Here is a 24,513-nt window from a genome sequence, read left to right on the forward strand (position 1 = left end):
GAATTCTACACAAGAATCGAAAGGGTTAGTCTGCCCGAGGGAGTCACAGCTTGGACGTCATTTTTCCGAACTCTCACTGCCGACCAAATTCAGTGGACGCTCGGATGGCTGCCTATTGAGGAAATCATATACATGCCGGCAACCAGGCCCCACTTTCTGTTGATGGGACTTAAAAGCATCCAACCCTATGCACCGTATCGGGTTTTGAGGCAACTTGGGAGGTATCAAGTAGTGCCAAAAGATGAAGACTTGAGTACCCAAGTGGTTGAAATCAGTCCGGACGGTCGGTTCCCCGAAGAAGAAGTTCGCCAGATCTGGAGTGAGTGTCAACATCTGACGGCAAACACTTGTGTGTTGGATACAGCTAAAGGAGAAGTCTCCCGGGGGTATCACGCCTGGTTTAGGGGTGACATGTCCTGCGAGAGACCAGCTAAAAGACCTCATCTCAGAGATTTTGCTGAGTCATCTCAGGAGCAATGGAACTGGTTAGCAAAGGAGAAAGATTATCGGACAGAGATCGGTGAGTTGAAACAACAGGTTGAAAGTCTGAAATTCAATAACAGTATGCAGGTTGCTGCAGATCGAGGCAAAAAGAATAGATTGGCCCAAGAAAATGAAGAACTTGGGGCCCAAATCCAGAAATTGAGAATGGCTCTTGATAAACAACCAAGGAGTCGATCAGACGAGCAATTGATAAAAGGGTTGAGAAGTGAAGTCAGGGAATGGCGAGATGGTTTAGAAGAGTCTGAAAACGTCATGGCAGAGCTCAAAGTACAGTGGGGAACAAGAGCAGATAAGCATTGCCGATACTCGAATCAATTGAAACGCGACCACGAGAAAACTGTTGCCAACATGAAGAGAAAGATGGCTACACTTGAGGTTAAAGCAGTTAAGCAGGCCGAGGATTTCCAAATTGAAAGCGGACACTGTTACGACTTGTTGGCCCAAATGGAAGTAGAAGTGCGGCAACTGAAGAATCAGCATATGCAGGATTCTCAGGCGTTAAAAACATACAGTGATCAGATAAAATGCTTGCTTATAGAAATGAGGCGAACCAGAGATAAGATTAGGACCATTGCCCATGCCATCATCAGAAGGTGTCTATGGTGTGAAAACATGACCAGCATTACCGTTATCTCGGCAGTAATGGTTTATGTTAATCAGACCATGCATGAGCTGGAACAACTTGAAAGGGATCTCACACCTAAGACCGCGGCGAGGCCGAACGATGCCCCGCGGGCGCCAATTCTCGAAACCTTAATGTATTCATAGGTCAAGTTTGCATCTTAGCATCTTCTATCCGTCTTTTCGCTTCAGGGTGCATTAGTCTGTTTGAGTCTGTACTTATTTTCAAGGTTTGTTTATTTTCCCTTTTTCAAATGTTGGTTGTAATGGATTGCTTCAGTAATAAAATGTGTGCTTCTTTTACACTCCTCTATCCCGAACTACGCAAGATCTGATTCACGCGGCATCGTGATATGTAGACAATCCTCATCGGATCCGTTCACATTTTTAACTGCAAATAATGAAAACAATAATAATAGAAAAAAAACAAAGAAAGAAAAATGGTGATAAATAAAAGGAAAGCCTAAGGAGAAGCCGGAATGACGCATGTTTTTGTTGCAAGCATGTAGAAACTCACCTAACTGTATAGGTGCATCACACCCCAATGTGAGATACCTGTCTGTTATTTGTTTCAAACCAACCGTTTGTTTGCTGATAAGTTCAGGTTCCTAGAAAAGTGGTTTGGTTTTGTGGTAATCTGGCCTCACATTCGTACTTCACGAGGTCAAAAGGAAGCGTTCAGCCACCCGTCGCTAAATCAAGAGGAAGTGTTCATACATACTTCACAAGGTCGAAAGGAAGTGTCGAAATGTCTTCAGAAGTTCCTCTGCCAACGATTCCTATTTCGGAGGAAAGTTCAATCTCAGCCATCCCAACTTCTGAGTCAGCAATGGTCGAGGAAAATAGAATTCTACGTCTCTGCATGATGGAAATGTGGGACGCCTGGGCCAATGGAAAAGAGCCACCAAGTGCGATCCCTGAATTCCCTGAGCTTTTTCCTAGGGCAAGTGGGACCTCCAACATCCCCATAAGTTATCCAAATACCCCACTGGGATTTCCTACCATCTCAACCTACTTTACTTGAACACTTTCTGAGTCTCGCCCCCAGGTGTTAGCTGCTGGTGCGGTTTCAAACATATTCACTGCTCCACCTTGTTCAGCCACGGCACAACCTGTTTTACCCAGGCCTAACTTCAATTCATCATCCTTCACATTTCAAGCACCACCTCTTCCATTGGAACCTAGCCAGTTCACTACCAACGCTTACCCTCAGCCGTCTCGGTACGAGTTTATCGCAGGACAGGAGAAAGCCGAGAAAACGCCGGAACAAGAGGAAATGACCAGAAAAATGAGAAGCATGGAGCAAACTCTCAAAAATATACAGGGTCTGAGCGGGCAAAAGAGCGTATCTTACGTTGACCTATGCATGTTCCCATACGTACATCTACCCTTGGGTTTCAAAACCCCAAAGTTTGAGAAATATGACGGGCATGAGGACCCCATAGCCCACCTCAAAAGGTACTGCAACCAGTTGCGAGGAGCGGGCGGAAAAGAAGAGCTTTTTATGGCTTACTTTGGAGAAACTTTGATCGGCATTGCTTCTGAATGGTATACGGATCAAGAAGTATCTCATTGGCACATTTGGGATGACCAAGCTCGGAATTTTGTTAGGCAGTTTCAATATAACATCGACATTGCCCCCGACAGGAATTCATTGTCGAATCTAAAGAAGAAGCCTTCGGAGAGCTTCCGAGAATATGCTGTCAAATGGCGCGAACAAGCGGCCAGAGTCAAACCTCTGATGGATGAAACGGAAATGGTCAGTGTTTTCCTTGAAGCCCAAGAGGCTGATTATTATCAAAACATGATGTCTGCATTGGGAAAGCCGTTTGCTGAAGCCATCAAAATCGGTGAAATGGTGGAGAATGGGTTAAAAATAGGGCGAATCTTGAGTCAGTCTGCTATAAGGGCCACTCCCAAGCAATCCAAGGCGGGTCTGGAGGAGGAGCAAACCGAAAGAAGAAGGAAGAAGCGACAATGGCAACTTCGAGTGTAAGAAAACCCCATCCGTCCAGATTTCATTTCTCTGAAAGAGCCCCGCAACACTACTACCCCCATCAAGATGCGGCCTATGCTATGAACCTTCAGCCCTACACAGTAATGAATGCACAACCATATATTAGGCCACAACAACAATTTCACCAAAAGCGAGCTCAATTTCCAAGAAATCAACCTCCTCACCAAGCTCAGTATAATCCCCGACCTCCACAAAATAATCTCCCCTACAACGCCCGCACTCGAGAGCCGCCCAGGAAAACGGACTTCATACCTATTGGTGAGTCATATTCCAACCTTTTCCCTAAATTGGTCCAAATGGGTTTGTTACAACCCGTACCCCCAAATAGGCAAAACCCGAGTCACCCTCTTACCAACCTGGTGCCCAATGTGCCTATCATTATGGAGTGGAAGGGCATGACACTGAGAGCTGTTGGACTTTGAAAAGGGTTGTTGAAAACCTCATAGAACAAAAGCGGATAGTGTTAAAGGACGAAGACATACCTAATGTGACCAACAACCCGTTATCGGCTCACAACAATGGACCAATTATTGGGATGATCTGCGAAGATAAAGAGTTTGATCCTGTCTTGAAAGCCATCATTGCAATCGCCGACATTGAGAAAAATCCCAAGACGTATGCAAAGCAAGAAAAGGGGGACAAGAAGAGTAAATCCCCCCTCAAAACACAGAAAAAGCAGTGGAAACCAAAACTGAGGTAGTACCCTCGAAAGATGCCATCCTTTATGTCCCCCGAGGTTCGAAGAAAGGACAAGTGACATTGAGCCCTCCAAGAAGGTTTGAGCTGAACAAAGGATCTAAAATGTATGTTCCCAAAGGGACCTATGCGGAACGGGGGCCAATAATTTCACCAAGGCTGAATGAGCCCGTGATTATTGGACGCGCGCCGCAGAGGCCCATGACAGATCCTACTACCGTCCCGTAGAATTATAACAAGGCGGTAGTAACCTACAAAGGAAAAGAAATCCTGGGAGAAGTAAATGAAACTAACCCAACTGAGAAATACCTCAACCTAGAGGAGTTGAATGATTTTACAAAGAGGCGTTTCCCACTCAAGAAACCAGTTAGTGCCGAGGAAGCGGAAGAGTTTTTCAGGAAAATAAAAACTGCGGACTACGAGATAATTGACCAACTCCGAAAGTCTCCCGCTCAGGTCTCGTTGTTGTCTCTATTAATGAATTCAACTGAGCATCAGAAAGTGTTGATCAAGACCCTCGACGAAGCTTACGTCCCAATTGAAACTACCGTGGAACAGCTAGAGAGGATGGCAGAAAGATTCTTCATGATCAATAAGATTTCCTTCAGCAAAAATGATCTGCCCCCGGAAGGGGCAACTCACAACAAGGCCCTCCACCTAACAGTTAAATGTGAAGGGTACTATGTGAATAGGGTCATGCTGGATGGCGGGTCCGGAGTAAATATATGTCCCTTTTCGACTCTGCAAAGAATGGAGATCGAGATAGGGAGAATCAGGCCCAATAGCGTATGTGTTCGTGCCTTTGACGGCATCAAAAGGGACACCCTAGGTGAGATCGATTTGATTTTGACTATTGGACCTGTGGATTTTGAGGTGACCTTTCAGGTCCTAGATATGGATACTTCTTACAATTTCCTTCTAGGAAGGCCTTGGATTCATGCGACGGAAGCCATACCTTCTACTCTCCACCAGATGGTAAAATTTGTATATGAAAATCAAGAAATTATAGTCCACGGAGAGGATGAGCATTCAATTTATCGAGACCCGTCGGTTCCATGCCTCGAAGCTAAGGAGGGTAGTGAACACATAGTCTATCAAGTTTTCGAGGTTGTGGTCGTAGACCAATGCGAAGAAGGAAGCCCTTACCCTCAACCTTTTCTCTCAAAAGTGTCAGTTATGGTTGCCAAGGAAATGATCAGGCATGGTTATAAACCGGAGAAGGGACTCGGGGCATCATTGCAAGGTATCACCGAACCTATCACCTTACCTGCCACCGAAAAGTTCTTCGGTGTTGGTTTTTACGCCGAAGAAGCTGACGTAATGTGGGCAAACCAACGGAAGATCAATGGTTGGGTTTTATCTCAGCCAATTCCGCATCTTTACAGAACATTCGTTAGACCCAAGTACATTGAAGAAAGAGAGGATGAGACCTTCACGACCAAGGAAATTGAAGAGATTTGTGGGGTTATGAGGCAAATGTTGTATGAAACCCATATGGTTCAGCCGGGAGAAGGCTCGAGCACCGCTGAGGTGCTTTACATGGGGCCTGGTGCCAAATTGCAAAACTGGAAGGCTACTCCGTTTCCGATCAAGCGGGAATCCTGGTAGACCAGTCTTGCCACCTTTTCTGCATCACGAGTTATTTTGGGGTGTAACTCGAATGATTTCCTTTTAGTTTCCTGTCCTTAAATTCTGATGTAAACCCTATTATCTTCAAAATTCAATGAAATGAAATTAATATTTCATCTTTCATCTTATTTATTCTCTCTGATTTTTTTTGTTATTTCTTTCAGTTCTAATAATGCGGTTTTAAATAACATGACATGCTTGCGGACTTCATGCCCAGATCCAAACATGCAGTCTAGCTGCGAAATAATGAACCAAGAAATGGAATACGATGAAGAAGAGGCTTTTAAGGAAATAAATCGAGAATTGGAACACTTTGAGAACAAACCTAAGCCGAATCTGAATGACACCGAACCGGTTAATTTGGGAACTCCTGAGGAAATCCGAGAGACCAAAATAAGCATTCACACGGACGAGAGAATGCGAGACGCGATAGTTCAACTCCTTTTTGAATTTAAAGATGTGTTTGCTTGGTCATACGATGACATGCCAGGATTAGGCGTTGATCTAGTGGTGCATAAATTGCCAATTCACCCTGATTGTCCTCCAGTTCAACAAAAGCAAAGAAAGTTCAAAACTGATGTCAGTGACAAGATTAAAGAAGAAATCACCAAGCAGCTGAAAACGGGAGTAATTCGGGTAGTCCAGTACACCACGTGGTTGGTGAATGTAGTTCCAGTGCCGAAAAAAGATGGGAAGACTCGGGTATGTGTGGATTATCGAGATTTGAACAGAGCGAGTCCCAAAGACAATTTCCCATTGCCCAACATCCACATCCTTGTCGATAATTGCGCCAAACATGAGATCCAGTCTTTCGTAGATTGTTACGCTGGATATCATCAGGTGTTGATGGATGAAGAAGACGCCGAGAAAACTGCCTTCACGACACCATGGGGCACTTATTGTTATTGGGTTATGCCATTCGGTCTGAAGAATGCTGGGGCAACTTACATGAGAGCCATGACTGCTATTTTTCATGACATGATGCATCAAGAAATAGAGGTGTATGTGGATGACGTGATAGTCAAGTCCAGGACTCGGGACAATCATATCCAAGACTTGAGGAAATTCTTCGAGAGACTGAGAAAGTACGACTTGAAGCTAAACCCGGCCAAATGCGCATTCGGAGTCCCGTCAGGTAAGTTTTTGGGTTTCATAGTAAGTAGGAGAGGTATAGAGTTAGATCCAACAAAGATAAAATCTATCAGAGATATACCTCCCCCAAGAACGAAGAAAGACGTGATGAGTCTGTTGGGCAGGTTAAACTATATCAGTCGATTCATTGCCCAGCTGACTAGCACGTGTGAGCCCATATTTAAGCTATTAAGGAAGGATGCAGCGATCAAATGGACGGCTGAGTGTCAAGAAGCTTTTGACAAGATCAAAGAATATCTTTTAAATCCCCCAGTTTTGGTCCCGCCAGAGCCAGAGAGACCCCTGTTCTTGTATCTGACAGTCTTGGAAAATTCTTTCGGTTGCGTCCTCGGGCAACATAACATAACCGGAAAGAAGGAGCAGGCGATCTACTACTTGAGCAAGAAATTCACCGGTTACGGGGCCAAGTACACTCTGCTGGAAAGGACGTGTTGTGCTTTGACGTGGGTTGCTCAAAAATTGAGACATTATCTCCAAGCTCACACTACTTACCTCATAAGCAGGCTGGATCCTTTGAAGTATATATTTCAGAAACCAATGCCTACTGGAAGACTGGCCAAGTGGCAAATCTTGCTTACTGAATTTGACATAGTCTATGTCACCCGCACGGCAATGAAAGCCCAGGCATTAGCAGATCATTTGGCCGAAAATCCGGTTGATGAGGAATACCAGCCATTGAGTACTTATTTTCCAGATGAAGAAATAAATACCATAGAAGTGGTCTCGGAAAACACTCACGTTTGGAAGATGTTCTTTGATGGGGCCGTAAACGCCAAAGGTGTAGGAATAGGGGCAATCTTGATCTCACCTGCTGGTCAACATTATCCGGCTACAGCTAGGCTTCGTTTCTTTTGCACGAACAATACAGCTGAATATGAAGCCTGCATCATGGGCATGAATATGGCGATCGATCAAGATGTTGGGGATTTGTTGATTATGGGGGATTCTGATTTGATAATCCGGCAAGCCCAGGGTGAATGGGAAACTCGAGATGTCAAGCTTATTCCTTACCGGCAGCACGTAGAGGATCTCAACAAGCGGTTCAGATAAGTAGAGTTCAGGTATATCCTGCGATGTCACAATGAATTAGCCGATACACTTGCCACTTTAGCTTCAATGTTACCTTATCCAGGCAACGCCTACATCGATCCCTTGGAAATCCAAATCAGGGAAAGGCATGGTTACTGCAATGCCATCGAGGCAGGACCAAGTATCCAACCATGGTACCAGGATGTTAAGAGGTTCTTGAAAACACAAGAATACCCCGAACATGCTATTGGAGATCAGAAGAGAACTATTAGGTGGCAGGCAAGTGGATTCTTTTTGAGCGGTGAGATATTGTATAAAAGAACCCCTGATCTCAACTTATTAAGATGTGTTGACGCCGAGGAAGCAGGCAGAATCATGCATGAAGTACACGCAGGAGTGTGAGGACCTCATATGAACGGGTATGTTTTGGCAAAGAAAATCCTTCGGGCCGGGTATTACTGGATAACCATGGAAAAAGACTGTTTCAGCTTCGTTAAAGTGTCATCAGTGTCATGGAGATCTAATTCACGCACCTCCCACAGAACTGCATCCCATGTCTGCACCTTGGCCATTTGTTGCCTGGGGTATGGATGTCATTGGTCCGATTGAGCCCAAAGCTTCAAATGGGCACAGATTCATATTGGTCGCTATCGACTACTTCACAAAATGGGTCGAGGCTGTCACTCTCAAATCAGTCACTAAGAAAGCCGTGGTGGATTTCATACATTCAAATCTTATCTGTCGTTTCGGTATTCCTGCAACTATAATCACAGATAATGCAGCAAACCTGAATAGTCATTTGATGGAGGATGTGTGTGAACAATTCAAAATAACGCATAGGAATTCCACTCCTTATCGGCCCAAAGCCAACGGCGCTGTTGAAGCAGCGAACAAAAACATCAAAAAGATTTTGAGGAAGACAACCCAGAGTTCCAGACAATGGCATAAGTAGTTACCTTTCGCCCTACTGGGATATCTCACTATAGTACGCACATCAGTAGGGGCAACCCCATACTTGTTGGTTTACGGGACCGAGGCTGTAATACTGGCAGAGGTAGAAATCCCTTCTCTCCGGATCATTGTTGAAGCTGAAATTGAAGACAGTGAGTGGGTCAAAACCCGTTTGGAACAGTTAACGCTGATCGATGAAAAGCGAATGGCTGCGGTCTGTCACGGGCAGTTGTACCAACAAAGAATGGCCCGTGCTTACAACAAGAAAGTGCGACCCAGGAATTTTGAAGTAGGTCAACTGGTGTTAAGGCGCATTCTTCCACATCACCAGGAAGCGAAAGGAAAATTTGCTCCTAATTGGAAAGGTCCATACATCATCAGGAAGATATTGCCCAGGGGAGCATTATATCTAGGTGATATTGAAGGAAAAGATCCCGACACAGCCGTGAATGCAGATGCAGTAAAAAGATATTATGTCTGAACTTGCTCTGACGATGTTTTTGCATATTTGAGAGGACGAAGGCTTTCATTCCCGCTACCCAAACACTCAAATCCTTTGCTAACCCTTTGAGTCGTTTACCTTTCTTTCATTACTCTCTTTGGAACCCGGAAGTGCTAGTTAAAAATAAATAAATAAACAAATAATAAATAAATAAATAAAAAATAAAAATGAAAGTTGCCTGAACTACGTTTGACTTGATTCCGAAAGGATACGTAGGCAGCCTCTCTATGGGGTTCAGTCACACTAAAACAAAAATCCAGTTTTTCCCCAAAAGTTAAACTGGGGCAGACGTTATAATAATTCGTCGATAATCCCGCCTGGACGGTTCCAAAGTTATAATTCGATCCAAGTTCTTTTGACCCCAAACCTGTTGCAAGTCCTTCCGATCAATCGGCAAAAGTTTCTTCAAAATCAAAGGACGCAGTTGCTCGGATCCGACGCAGTCAGGATGAGAGAAATAAAATGAGAGAGTCTTATTGGTGAAAACCTACAGGCACCATAAGGCGATGACGAGCAGAGAAATCAAAATGAGAGAGTCTTGTTAGTGAAAACTCATGACGAGCACTATAAGGCGACGGTAAGAAGAGAAATGAGAGAGGTCGGCTAGCGAAAACTCGCAAAGGGCGTTGTCGGCCGAAAAGAGGATTTCACCACAGAAGGTTCTGGCAAGGTTCCCTGGTTTGGAAACATAGATCCATTTGGTTCGTGAGAAAATGTAGGTTCGTGAGAGTCGGGCATCCAGTCCAAAAAGCAGGTTATGTCAATTTAAAGCCAGCATGCACCTCAGATAAGTCTTTCTTCTCACCGAAAAGGACGCTTCTCTTTTTAAATTCATTTTCTCGCTCTTTGTTTACCTTTCTTTGGATTCCTTTTCGGTTTAACCCTAAGCCCCAAAACATGCTAGAAAGAAAAGGTGGCAGGACCGGTTTCACAGGGCTCTGTCTGGAAAGAGGTGGAGAACATACCCGGCCTCAGTGATGCGTCAGTCCAATCCCGACTGATCGTGACGTTTGATTACCTCAAAATCCCTAAGCGGAGTGAGACGGAAGAAACAGAGCCGTACACGCGCAAATCATCGTGAAATCCTGAAATATTGAGTCTTATCAGTTTGAAAGGAGGTCGCCTTGGAAGCCAATCAATGGCGAATTTTCTCAACAGAAATGAGGCTTGGGACCAAGAAAAACAATGAAGGCCACAAAACCGACCACAATTTCAAACTAACAATTTTCCTTTGTTTGAAGTTGAAGCAGTTGCAATATAAAATAAACTAAGTAGGAAGCAGGTACAACCCTGCGAGAGGCAGGTGCAGCCAAAAGGAAATGCGCAAGGGTTAGAAATAGCTATGCTGCAATAATCAACCCAGAAGGGAAGTCTCCTCCCGATTCTTTCCTGCATTTTTTCTAACCCGATGACTTCCCCGGCATAACCCGGGGACTCTTTCCCTTTCCCGGCATAACCCGTGGACCTCCCTGGCATAACCCAGGGACCTCTTTCCCTTTTTCGGCATAACCCGATGACTTCTCCGGCATAACCCGGTGAATCTTCCCGGCATAACTCGATGATTTCCCCGGCATAACCCGAGAACTCTCTCCCTTTTTCCGGCATAACCCGATGACTTCCCCGACATAACCCGAGGACTCTTTCCCTTTCCCGGCTTAACCCGTGGACCTCCCTGTCATAACCCATGGACCTCTTTCCCTTTTCCGGCATAACCCGATGACTTCCCCGGCATAACCCGAGGACTCTTTTCCTTTTCTGGCATAACCCGATGACTTCCCCAGCATAACCCGTGGACCTCCCTGGCATAACCCAGGGACCTCTTTCCCTTTCCGGCATAACCCGATGACTCTTTCCCTTTCCCAGCATAACCCGATGACTTCCCCGGCATAACCCGATGAATCTTCCCGGCATAACCCGTGGACCCTTTCCAGCATAACCTGGCAATCCTCCCAATTTAGGGCTCTGATCCCTAAGTTGAGCAAGTTTCTATTTAGCCAGCATTAGGGCTCCAATCCCTGAACTGAGCATTTTTTATTTAGCCAGCATTAGGGCTCCAATCCCTGAACTGAGCGTTTTTTCTGTTAGCCAGCATTAGAGCTCCAATCCCTGAACTGAGCATTTTTTCTGTTAGCCGACATTAGGGCTCCAATCCCTGAGTTGAGCAACCTTCCTTTAGCCGACATTAGGGCTCCAATCCCTGAGTTGTGCATTTTTACCTTTTGCGACATTAGGGCTCCAATCCCTGAGTTGCGCTTTGTAGACTAGGGTTTTTTCCAATCCCCTCATCAGTGCTGTAAATTTTCATAACAATTAACTCACGAAATTTTCCTAGTGAAACTGGGGCAAAAAATTTCATTCGATTGTTTTGTTGTCTCAGCAGGTCTGACCCTGAGGTGCATGGATCGAGACGACCTACGGGATGAGTCTCAATCCAGAATAAAGAAAAGAAGAAAAGAACAAAAGAAAAAAAGAAGATGTTCCCACATATTGGAACAAACAAAGGGCAGGTCGCTCAAAAATTGGATCAAATTCCCGAGCTCCGCCAATCCCGTTTCATTCAATACTGCAGAAATAAACAAGTGCCTACAACTTGCAAGCATCAAGATTCGGATCGAAGTCTACAAGCAGAATCAGCTAAGACCCAAGATCAAGTTGCAAAAGAATTATAGATAGGAATCTTGTAACTAGCGGTTGACAGGCATAAGTAGTTAGTTCAGTTTCAATTTCCTTTGGTTATAATAAGGAGGTCAGTAAAGCGGTAGTAGCAACAGCAGTAACAGCAAGCATTGCAATCCCATGGTAGTCCCAGCTACAAAAATTTCTCGAACTACATTAACCTGATTCCCCTTTAGCCAGGGATATGTAGGAAACCTTTGAAGCAAAGGTTCGGTTAAATCTTTTTCAAAAAATGTTTCACACGGAGTACTCGGATGGGCAAAAATCGCTCACTTTATCTTTGCACGAAAACCCTTCGTGTCTTCGGGCAAAGAGGGGCAGCTGTAAGCACATGATTTTTGCCCTATATGAGAATTACTCCCAAAAAATTCAAAAAAATAAAATGATTTTGTCTTGGTGTGCAATTTTGTGATATTTTGTGATATTTTTGAATAATTTGTCTGTGCATGTTTATTTGTTAAATTAATAAAAAATACAAAAATATGTCGCAATTTTGCATTTAGGATTTAATCCTACAATTGTTAGTAATTAAGTTTGTTTTACAAAAGATGAAAATTACAAAAATGGGCATCTTTTGCATTTTTAGCATTTAATTTCCAAATATACAATTTTATGCTTAATTATTACTTAATTGTGCATTAATTGTTATTGGGAGTTAATTTGCGCTTTTATAACTTAATTTAGTTCTTAATAATAATTCAAGTATTTTTTATAATTTAGTTTTAGAAAAATAAAAGAAGAAAAGAGAGCAAAAATACAAAGAAAAATCGGATTGAGCCACTTCTTCAATTGTAAGCCACAGGCCCAAAAAATTGTCCAACTTTCAGCACGACCCGGTCCATTTCAAACCGGGTCGACCCAATCCATACCCAAATACCCAACACCCCCCTATCTTGAATTTCAAATAACAAAACAAAAGAAAAACCCTAAAGAAACTATCCGCCCCCCAACCTTTTCTTCTTCTTCTCCAAACTCTAAAACACACACAGCCATGGCCATGACGCTTCTGCCTTCTGCTGCGTCTTCATTTTCTCCATGTCGAGCTCAAAAAGCTCGTCCATGGCTTCCCTCTTCTTCGTCAAGTTCCAGCAGCGACGTGAACGACCACTATTGCCATTGTTTCATCGAAGCCAAACCCCATCGCTGCCTGCTCTGCTTTCTTCTTCCTCCACCTTCACGCTCAAACGACCCCTCAGAACTGCTTCGTCTTCTTCTTCATGCTGCTTCTACAGCTTCGCCATGGCTGCCCCACCCCGTCACCACCTGCTGCTGCCTGCTAGCTGCTGCTGCGTCCTTTCCTCTTCGCCGCTGCTGCTGCTTCTTTTCCTCCATTTTTGATGCTGCCACTGCTTCGTTATCTTCTCCAACTCCTCCGGGCTGCTGCTGCTGCTCACGTTTCTGCTTCTGCTCCCCGTTGCTTTTGCTTTCTCCTTCATGTTCTTCATTTCGTCGAGCTCGAGTTGAGTGGTCGAGCTCTCGAGCTTTAACCATGGACGTGGGGCTTCGCTTCACTTGTCTCCATCCAAATGACCAGCTGCTACTACTTCTTCTTCACTGACCCGTTTGCTGCTGCTTCACATTTGCTTCATCGCTGCTTCAGTTGCTTCTTAGATTCGTCTTCGTCGTCGTTTGTTCGAGTTTTGGTTGGGGTCGTCAAAACAGTCCATACGAGTTCGTCATTGGTCAGTCATTGTTCGTCATTTCGATCCGGTTAGTGGATTGTTTTTAAGTTTCATTTTGTCCATATTTTTGTTTGATATTTTTCGGATCCAAAATCGATAAATGATTCAATTCTTGTTTTGTTTGTTCATCGTTGAAATAATTTTTTAATTTGTTCATATGTTTTGTTGATTTAATTTTCAGATTCAAATGGAACTTTAATTAATTAGTTTTTCAGTTTATTTTATGTGCTTTTATTTTGTATTTTTGTAGAAGAAATTGTTAGTTTAATTTTAATATTGTTAGATTTAGTTTAAATCATTTGAATCCTACATTTTTATATAATATGGATCTAATGCATGTTTATTCTTTGTTTGAAGTTCATCCAGTAATTTAATGTGAGTTTATGTTTTGGTTTTTGATTTGTTGATTTAGTTTGAATCATGTATTGTGTTGTTAATATTGTTGTTTCCTTGCTCATCAATTTTTGGTCTAAGTTAACCAGGATTGGTTCCCAATATGGTTAATGTATGCACATTAATTTGATGTTGTTCAATTTATGTTCATGTGATTTGTTGTTGAATTGGTTCAGAAATTGTGTTCATGTGATTTGTTGTTTGAATTTGTGTAGAAATTGGTCATATTGGCTATATTTTGGTTGAGTTTGATTAATTGATTTGTTATAGCTGATGGGGGTAGTTTGGTAAATTGCAGTACGTTCAGGGGTAAGATGATAATTGCAATAAGGTCGGAGGGGTAGTTTGGTAATTAAACATTTTTTGTAATTCTTTATGTTAAGCATGGGGGACAAAATGTAATGGGGTGTGGGTGATATAATTGTTTATGTTAGGAATGGGGGACAAGATGTAGTGGAGGGAAATATGGTAATTGTTTATGGTAGGCATGGGGGACAAGATATAATGGGTTGGATTGATATATTTGTTTAATGTAATGGGGGATGAGTGGGAAGATAGTGGGTTTGGTAGGAGAAAGTGGTGGTTTTATTAATTGATTTAAGTGTTTGGGATGGGAAATAAATAGAGAGACTTGAATCAGAAGAGGGAAAGACAGAAGAAAATTTTAAGAGAGAGGAAATTCCGAAAAATACTAGGACTTTAGAAAATAAAAAGAAAAACATTCTGGAAATTCAAAAGAAGAAGAGTATACACCTGATATACAATCCAATTATTCTGATATACGGATTCAGAAATTAAGGGTTAAACACTAACTAATCTTTCAAAATCTGAAAAGATTTCCTTTGCTTCTGTCCGTTGATTGTTGTTGTTGTTTCTGGATTTTTGTCTTAATTTTAAAATCTGTCACTAAGTTTCTTGTTGCTGGTTGTTACTGGTTGCTGGGGTTGCTGTTGTTGTATGCTACTGAATTTCTGCTGATCTCCCTTTTCTTTTGCTTCCAATATCAGGTACACAACTGACACGCTGATTATTGTAAACTGAAACAGGAAGCATGAATACGAAAAAATGAAGAGTTGAAGTTCTAAATTTATTTTAATTATATTCTGAATTTTATTTGTATATATAAATTATTTAGCTTACAAAAATCAGAATCATGTAGCTATTTAATATATATAGTGGAACATCTGACGATAGCTTAACGGATGAACTATCTATATATATTGCCTAAAAATAAATGAATGGTGTAGCAACTCCGTCTAGTTAAAAATCAAACGAATAGGCCATTTCGAACTTGTAGGAATATTGTTTAGTTAAATAATATTGGTTAATTTCAGCATGTAAATGGTTTAGGATTAAAATTAGATTGCTAAGTTTTTTTTTTAATTTGACAAACTGAGAACATGCCTAGTATAATGTAACTAGGTAGTAACATGTGAATAAGACGGCCCAGGTCTAGTTTTATGTCATACACGTTGGGCCTGGGCCCGCATTGGCAACGGACTGCCCTGCTTGCATCATTTTCAGAATTTATGAATCATATTCGAAACCCAACTATAACAACTCAAGCATGTAAATAAATTAAGACTTTTTCTCTTTCATTTTATAGAGACATAATAGAAAAATGTAGCCATTGTAGGTTTATCCTTTCATAAAATGAGACGAGCCTCACCAAATAAAACAATGCAAATTGCGGGGCCCTCAATAACTGGTCACAATAAAATATTTAGAATTTGGGATGGACTGTTTAGTGAATTTCACTGCCTTCCCCAAAGACAATAAATGCGTTAGACTCTTTAGGCGCGACTTAATTAAATTACATTCTTAAACTCGGGTGCGCATTTATGTAACCCAAATTCAAATCTCAACGGAGTCAGAATGTATTAACAACCATGGGTGCATTGACTGTGACGTGGTTCGAGACGCATTTTCACGACGTTGCAATTCTATAAAAATGATAATAATAAAAGCGGTTTAAACTTAATGAAAGCACATAAGTAATAACATGTATTAAATCAGATATCTAGCCATTATAACAATTTAAGCGACCGTGCTAGAACCACGGGATTCGAGGGTGCCTAACACCTTCCCTCGGGTCAACAGAATTCCTTACTTAGAATTTCTGGTTCGCAGACTTCATTTGGAAAGTCGAAAATTTCCTCGATTTGGGATTCAAGATAAACCGGTGACTTGGGACACCAAAATCCAAACCTTTCCCAAGTGGCGACTCTGAATTAAATAAATAATCCCATTTCGAATATTGTCACTTAAATTGGAAAAACTCCCTCGCGCATTTTATCCCTTCGGGGCGGGCGCGCAAAAAGGAGGTGTGACATACACGGTATATCCAAAGTCCAATAATGCGGAAATAAAGAGATAGGATAGGAGGGAGAAGATCAATGGCTGCGAACGCCGTGCAGCTACCTCGATACTCCCAGAGGCTGGATCTGCTGATCAACTGGATCTACTGAGCCTGAGACTGCCCTGGATCTGCACACAAGGTGCAGGGAGTAAAGTGAGTACTCCGACCCAGTGAGTAATAAAAGTAACTACAGTCCGAAGATAAGAAAATCCAGTAAATACACAAAGTAAGCTACAATCCGAATATACAGCAACATATGGAACTGAGCAGCTAAACACCAGTATAAATACAAATACATGAATGCAATGCAATGCATATGATGGTACATTCCAGTACCCACTGCGGCGTGCAGCCCGAGCCATCCATATTTATTTATCGTCGACGGCGCTCACTGGGGGTGTGTACAGACTCCGGAGGGGCTCCTACAGCCCAAGCACAATATCTTGGTCAGTCATTGTTACCTGACCGGTCAGCCATTGTTACCTGACCAATTTATATCATACAGTGCCATTATTACCACTGTTCAAGTATATCATCCAGTGTCATTGTTACCACTATTTCAAGTATATCACACAGTGTCATTGTTACCACTGTTTCAAGTATATCACACAGTGTCATTGTTACCACTGTTTCAAGTCACTTTATAATCAGTCTAGAAAATAATATAATAAGCCCCTTGGGCATTTACAAAACAGAAGTTCCCAGCCCGGAATACATTTAAAAATATCATTTAAGTTTTCAACACTTAGAATTATGGCTGAGTTTGCAAAACAACATTTAAAACCTTGGACTGAAATTAAATGATATGCAAATCATGCTAAGCAGTAATATCAATCCTCGAAGGATTTTACAAATCGGCACAAGGCCCCAAACATGGCATCAAGCCCAGTAATATCAATGAAGTATGTGTATCAATCACCAGTATAGTATAAACATCACACGGGATGGACCAAGTCACAATTCCCAATAGTATCCGACCCCGCACTCGCCATGGAGTACGTGTCATGCCTCAATATAGCGTTACAATGTGAAAGTCCGGGGTTTCAAACCCTCAGAACAGCATTTACATCTATTACTCACCTCAAGATGGCCAAAAATCTACTCCGCAATGCCCTTTCCTTTCGAATCGACCTCCTCGCGCGTCGAATCTTGCCAAAACCACAAAAAATATATTACAATAGGCTAAGGGAATATAACCCAATCGAAAAGACTCGAAAAATATCGAAAATCACGAAATTTACAAAACTCGAGCCCCGGGCCCACTTCTCGAAAAATTACGACATCACCGGATTCCTCGTCTCGCCACGAGTCCGTACATATAAAATTTACCAAAATCGGAGTTCATTTGACCCCTCAAATCACCAAATCTTATTTTCAAATCCCTAGGCCTAAATCCTCAATTTTTCTACAATTTTCATGCTCAAATCCATACATAATTGATGTACTTAACTCAAAATAGGTGGGGATAACTTACCTTCACATTGATGATGAAAATCCCCTCTTGAAGCTCCCCAAAAATCGTCCATACTTTGAAGAAATGAAGAAAAGTGAGCTAAATCCGTGTATAAAAGAATCTGCCTGTGCTTCGTCGAGTTGTACCTTGCACTTGTGCTATACAAGTTGTACATCCTATTAAAATTGTTCCTTGTCGGACACCTTCTGTTTAAACACCCATAACGTCTTGTATAAATATCCAAATGACAAACGGTTTGAAGATTTAGAAACTAGACTCAAAGATCTTTAATTTGATAGGTTGTACACCATATAACTCTTTATATATCCCGAGATATGAGCTTCTAAAGTGCATCGTAAATTCTGCCGAAATTGCTCCAGCAGCCCTTTTCGATCCATCGTAACTTTCTGAGATGATATCCAAATCGCGAATAGTTTAACTTTCCGAAAACTAGAAAGTATGGGCTACAACTTTCGTGTTTTGCACTTTTTCTGATTTCTTATACATTACAAGATATGAGCTTCCAAACTGGACTACTCGCACCTAAAATTTTCTGGGCACAGCAGAATTTTCTGCAATTTTTCCCAAGTCCGAAATCACTCCGAGACACCTCCGAAACACTCCCGAGCCCTCGGGGCTCCAAACCAAATATGAACACTGACTCTAAAACATCACACGAACTTGCTCGAGCGATCAAATCGCCAAAATAACATCAAAATCAATGATTTGAGTCTTAAATCCAAGAATTCTTTCAAATTTCATAAACTTTCAAATTTTCCAATTTAAGGCCGAAATCCGTCAAACAACGTCCGTTTGTAACCAAACTTTACAGGAAGTGCTTAACCAACATATATGACCTGTACCAGGCATCGGAACCAAAATACGAGCCCGATACCATTACTTTCTCATCAAATTTCATTTTCATTTTCCTTAAACATTTTCAGAAAACAATTTCACGAAAAAATTCATTTCTCGGGCCTGGGACCTTGGAATTCGATTCCGAAAACACGTTCAACTCCCATATTTTTCTATGGACCTTTCGAGACCAAAAAATCATGGGTCCGGGTCCGTTTACCAAAAATGTTGACCAAAGTCAACTTTAACAATATTAAATATCAAAATTTTTCAAATTTTTCCCATAATTCATATATTTCAACATAAAGATATTCCGGACACACTCCTAAGTCCCAAATAACCTAACGAAGCTATCCAAACCATAAAATTCTCATTTCGGATCCGATATCAAAATTTCCACTTCCGACCAAATTTTCTCAAAAACCTTCAATTTTCCATCTTTAGCCGAACGACTCCAAAATGACCTACGGACCTCCGAATTCACTTCTGATCGTGCTCCCAAATCCAGAATCACCATACGGAGCTACTCCCAGTCTCGGAATCCCAAATGGGCATCAATAACACTGAAATGCATTTTAAACCAAACTGATGCAATTTCTTCTAAAATGCTATCTTCCACAATAGGCACCAAAACGCTCTCGGGTTATCCAAAACCCGATCCGGGCGTACGCCCAAGTCCGAAATCATCATACAAACCTGCTGAAACCTTCGGATCCTAATTTCGAGGTCGTTTACTCAAAATTCCAATCCTAGTTCATTTCTTCAATTTTAAGCTTTCAAAATGAGAATTTCCATTTAGATTTGACTCCAAACTTCCTGAATTTTAATTCTGACCATACACACAAGTCAATATACCTGAGATGAAGCCGCTCATAGCCTTAAACTGCTGAATGATGCGCCGGAGCTCAAAACGATCGGTCGGGTCGTTACAGCATGAGAATTTGTTCGTCACGTTCACGGAGCTTTAGGGAGGTAGTGCTTTGCGTTCGCAGGTGATGGAGCGCGTTCGCGTAGGCATAGTTGAGTTGGGCATCACGTTCGCGAAGAAGGGTTCAACAGTCAGTGAGTTTTTTCTTAGCGGTCGCAAAAAGGTTTTTTGCGATCTCGATTTATATAACTGGGCAGTCCATTTAAGTACTCTATTTCGAGGGTTTTTGTTATTTTATCACACTTTGAGTCAGAGAGCTTGAATTTGGACAATGTTGGAGGGGATTTTCACGATTTGGATGGGGGTAAATAATTTTTATTCGGATTTGCTTATATTTCATGATTCCAAACTTGAATCTAACGATTGTTTGATGAATCAAATTGAAGAAATTGGGGATCTAAATAAAAACTTTTCTAAAACATAAATTGATGATTTGAAGGCCCATTGAGGTCGGAATTAGATGAAATTGGTGTAGTTGGACTCGTATCGGAATGGGAATTCGAAATTTATGAGTTTTGTCGGGGTCCAGGGTGCATGCCTTGGGTTGACTTTTTGATTTTAGTTAATGATCAAAACTTAATTATTCGAAATCGTTTATCTGGTTATTTTGGCTAGATTCCCCATCTGGATGTTGATTCACGCTGGAAGGGCTTATTAGAGGATTGATTTAGCTTGATTGATGTAAGTATCTTGCATAACTTTGTGTGAGGGAAATTACCCTAAGAATTTGCTCTTATTTGCAATATTTGCGCTATGTGAAACAACGTGTACATAAAGTGACGAGTGTATACACCAGCGTATGTGTTGGTTGTGGCTGAATTAGACCTTAGGCTATTAATATGCCTTGTTTTGGAGTTGTTTGTTATATGAATCGTGCTTTTATTTTGTTGTTCACTCCCCACACCCTTATATTATTTTGATGATTCTTGTACACATTGTTATTGAGTCGCGGGCTATATCGTGTTGTGGCATTGGTATTGTTATTGTGGTGATGGTCACGACCCAAATTCCATTAAAGGTCGTGATGGCGCCGGACACCACTGCCAGGCAAGCCAACACTAAATAATGAATTTAGTTCTCGTTTTAGTATTTTTGAAATCAATATTTTCCTTCAATTTAATAGTAAAAGATGGACTTTACATAATAAATAATAATGTTTTACCAATTTCAATACTGAATAACCCATAATCATCCCAGAACCCGGTGTCACAAGTGCATGAACGTTTACCAAGGAATAAAATAAAATATAATAACTGTCCGAAATACAATTTGGACAGAAAGAAAATACAATACTCTAAGGAGACTTTGTTGGCTGCGGGTCGTCTCGAGAGATGCAGCTCACCTAAGTCTCCGTGTCAACCATGCTGTTGCACCCACTTGGTCACTAGACATGCATATGCTTGTGCAACAAAAATGCGTAGCAAGAGTAGTATGGGTAAGAAAACAACGCGTACCCAGTAAGTATCCAGTCTAACCTCGAAGAAGTAGTGACGAGAGATCGACTTCGATACTTACTAGTGGTCCAACAATATCGAGTACAGTAAGGAAGTGAATAAATATGAAACAGAGTAAATATATGAAATAAACATGTATAAGATACATGGTACAATTTCCCTCTTTACAATTTTACTCAAACTCTCAACTAGCAAGTTCCCTCCGTAACCGGAGTATATATATGTAGATATAGTGGATGTCATCAAGAGGTTGTCATAATTCAAATCAGGGAAAAACCCTCAAATACATTGGCTTCTAGCCAAATGTTACGCACGATTCCGTAAGAAATAAAATATAAATATATATAGGAAATGTCGAGGCGTGCAGCCCGATCCAACATAAAAGTAAATTGTGCACTGCCAGAGGGTCGAATGGCACGAACTATAGATGCATCTATTAACCTGCCGACGCGATCGGCCTGCTCCCATGAGAGTAGTAGAAGGAAATACCTCGCTCGCGAATCATACGTGCAACGCGGTCAAATATAAATTTAAGGAGTTACCTCGCTCGCGAATCATACATGCAACGCGGTATAACATAGGTTTAAAGAATTACACCGCTCGTGGATCATACGTGCGACGCGGTTACACATAAATTTCTTAATTTATTAAGGTATTCCTCCATTCTCTTTAAATTACGAATTTCAAATGAAAGCTTTCTAGTTCCCAACCTTTCCTAAATTTCAATTCCTTTCAAAACATTTAATAAGTTAACTCAATCTCGGTTCTTCTCAAGACAATAAATAAACATAATTTAACAACAATATCAACAAGGCATGATGTAAGCCTAAAACTATCCGGACATAGGCATAGCTAGTAGCTACATACGGACTCTCGTCACCTAGTGCGTACGTAGCCCCCACAAATAGAAGCACATAATAATTTAGTTCACCTATGGGGTTAGTCCCTCTTACAAGGTTAGGAAGGAGACTTACCTTGCTCCGAAGTTCCATAACCGGCTCCCAAGCCCTTCCGACGATTCAAACTGACGCCCAACGTTCCAAAACTAGTCGATAATGATGCAAACTCATTAATATATGCTCAAATACTCATTAAAATCCAATTTACAACAATTCCCAACTTTTCTTGAAAAGTTGATAAAATCACTCTCGGGCCCACGCGCCCGTATTCTGAAAATGTTTGAAGATAAACTTTGCCCATGATATCGCGAACTCAAAAATATAATTTATTTTCAATTCCATGTCCAAAATTCTTGGTCAAAATCCGAATATACAAGATTTTAGGTTTTTCTACCAAAACCCCAATTTCTACTAGCTTCCATGTTCAAATCTATGTAAACTCATGTATTTAACTCAAAATTTGAAGAAAGCACTTACCCCATTATGATTGATGAAGATGGCACTCCAATGTGCTCTAAAAGCAGCGCCCATGGGCGAAAATAAAATGAAATAGAGCCAAACTCTCGTTTTTAAAAAAGACACTGCCAGCCCCGACTTTCAAACATGTTGTCACTTGACCGCTTCTGCGGTTCCGCAGGTGCGGCCCAACTACCGCTTCTGCGGTCTATACCCCAGCTGCCCACTTCCGCTTTTGCACCTTCCTTTCCGAATGTGCGGTCTCGCTTATGCGGCGAGATGACCGCATCTATGGTCTCAACACTTCCCCACTAAACCGCAGTTGCGCCCCTTTGGCCGCTTCTGCGGCTCCCACACCTGCGGCCAAAATCTCGCATGTGCGGTTACACCAGATGACAACAGGCTTAGAAATTTTTATAAGGTCGAATTCAATCCGTTAACCACCCGAAATCCACCCGAGTCCCCCGGGACTCCGTCTAATCACACCGGCTAGTTTCAAAACATAATGCAGACCCGCGTGAGGATTCAAATCACCTCAAACAATGCTAAACCATGAATCGCACTCCAACTCAAGCTTAATAAACTTTAGAACTTCAAACTTCTACATTTGATGCCGAAACCTATCAAAAACGTCCGATTGACATCAAATTTTGCACACAAGTCACACTTGACATTATGGACCTAGTCCAACTTTCGAAATCGAAATCCGACCCCGATATCAAAAAGTCCACTTTCGGTCAAACTTCTCAAAAACCTTCAAATTTCTAACTTTCGCCAAACGATCCAAAATGACCTAAGTCCTCCAAATCCACTTCCGGACGCGCTCCCAATACCGAAATCAACATACGGAGCTATTTTCAGACTCGAAATTTAGACATCGATAACATTGAAATTCACTTCAACCCATATTTATGAAATTCTTCCAAAATGCTAACTTCCAAAATAGGGGCCGAAACTCTCCCGGGTCATCCAAAACCCGATCCGAACATATGCCCAAGTCCGAAATTATTGTAACTGCTGGAACCTTCAAATCCCGATTCCGAGGCTGTTTACTCTAAAATCTAATCTTAGTCAATTCTTCTAACTTAAAGCTTTCGAAATGAGAATTTTCTTTCCAATTCAACTCCAAACTTCCCAAAATTCAATCCCGATCACGCGTACAAGTCATTATACCTGAAGTGAAGTTGCTCGTGGCCTCAAACCGCCGAACGACATGCTAGAGCTCAAAATGACCGGTCGGGTCGTTACATTCTCTCCCACTTAAACATATGTTCGTCCTCAAATGTGCTAAGAACTCCGTCGGAGTTGTCTGAAATCACTGTTTAAAACCTCGTGCACCTACCCGTGCTACCACAACTTAGTGGAGCACACGGGCTCGAGTAAATCTAAAGATTCCCTTTTGTTTGGTCAAATTAGCCTTAGAACCAATTTCTAACATCCAGAATCTTCTGCCAGACCTATTTCCAACATACGAACACCGTATCAATCACCACACGATGTACTAAAACATGACTATATACCTTTGCTAAATTTACACCATGCATTGCATAATCACATGACCACAATAACATCCTCTAATAATAATCACCGACATTCCACAGATCTGATGCTCCCAACACACCCCGTGACTCACATAAGTCATTTGTAAAGATTCTTTTTGATTTGGAATATGTCCTGTTAATCCGAACCATCTAAAGAATTCAATATCACATCTATGTCTTTTTAAGTCCTTAATCCATTTATTTCTAAAAGTTTTTCTTTGGTCAAAAGAATAGGTATATACATACCATTCTCTTTTAACATTATTATCAGGGTGTTCTCACTGAACATTTAGACTTTTCCAGTCTATTTTGAAATTATTTTCTTTTTTAAGGGTTCCGAGTCTATCAATTGTTTCAGCGAATGGACTTTTATGAATGAAAGGACCCTTTTGATAGATTACTTTAGGAACGATTTTGTTAAAATCTACTCCTTTTATTTTTCTATCAAGTTCTTCGATTAACTCCTCATCGCTTTTATCACTTTTACAACTTTTATTATTTCCCTCAGGGGGTTTGAAAGAAGAAGGTCTGCTGAAGGACATTCTTCTACTGGAAGAGGCTTCGCTTAAAGAGTTAGATCTTAAAAATTTTAAGTCTACTGCTCCTGTAGGATGTTGAATAACTTGTTCGATGTATGAACTTTCTGGTTCATATTTTGGTTGAGTTATGGCTTCAAAACGCCAAAATTTACAAAGTAACTTAGCCCAAGGTCCAGT

This window comes from Nicotiana sylvestris, chromosome 4 (genome assembly GCF_000393655.2).
Source record: "Nicotiana sylvestris chromosome 4, ASM39365v2, whole genome shotgun sequence".
Taxonomy (NCBI): domain Eukaryota; kingdom Viridiplantae; phylum Streptophyta; class Magnoliopsida; order Solanales; family Solanaceae; genus Nicotiana; species Nicotiana sylvestris.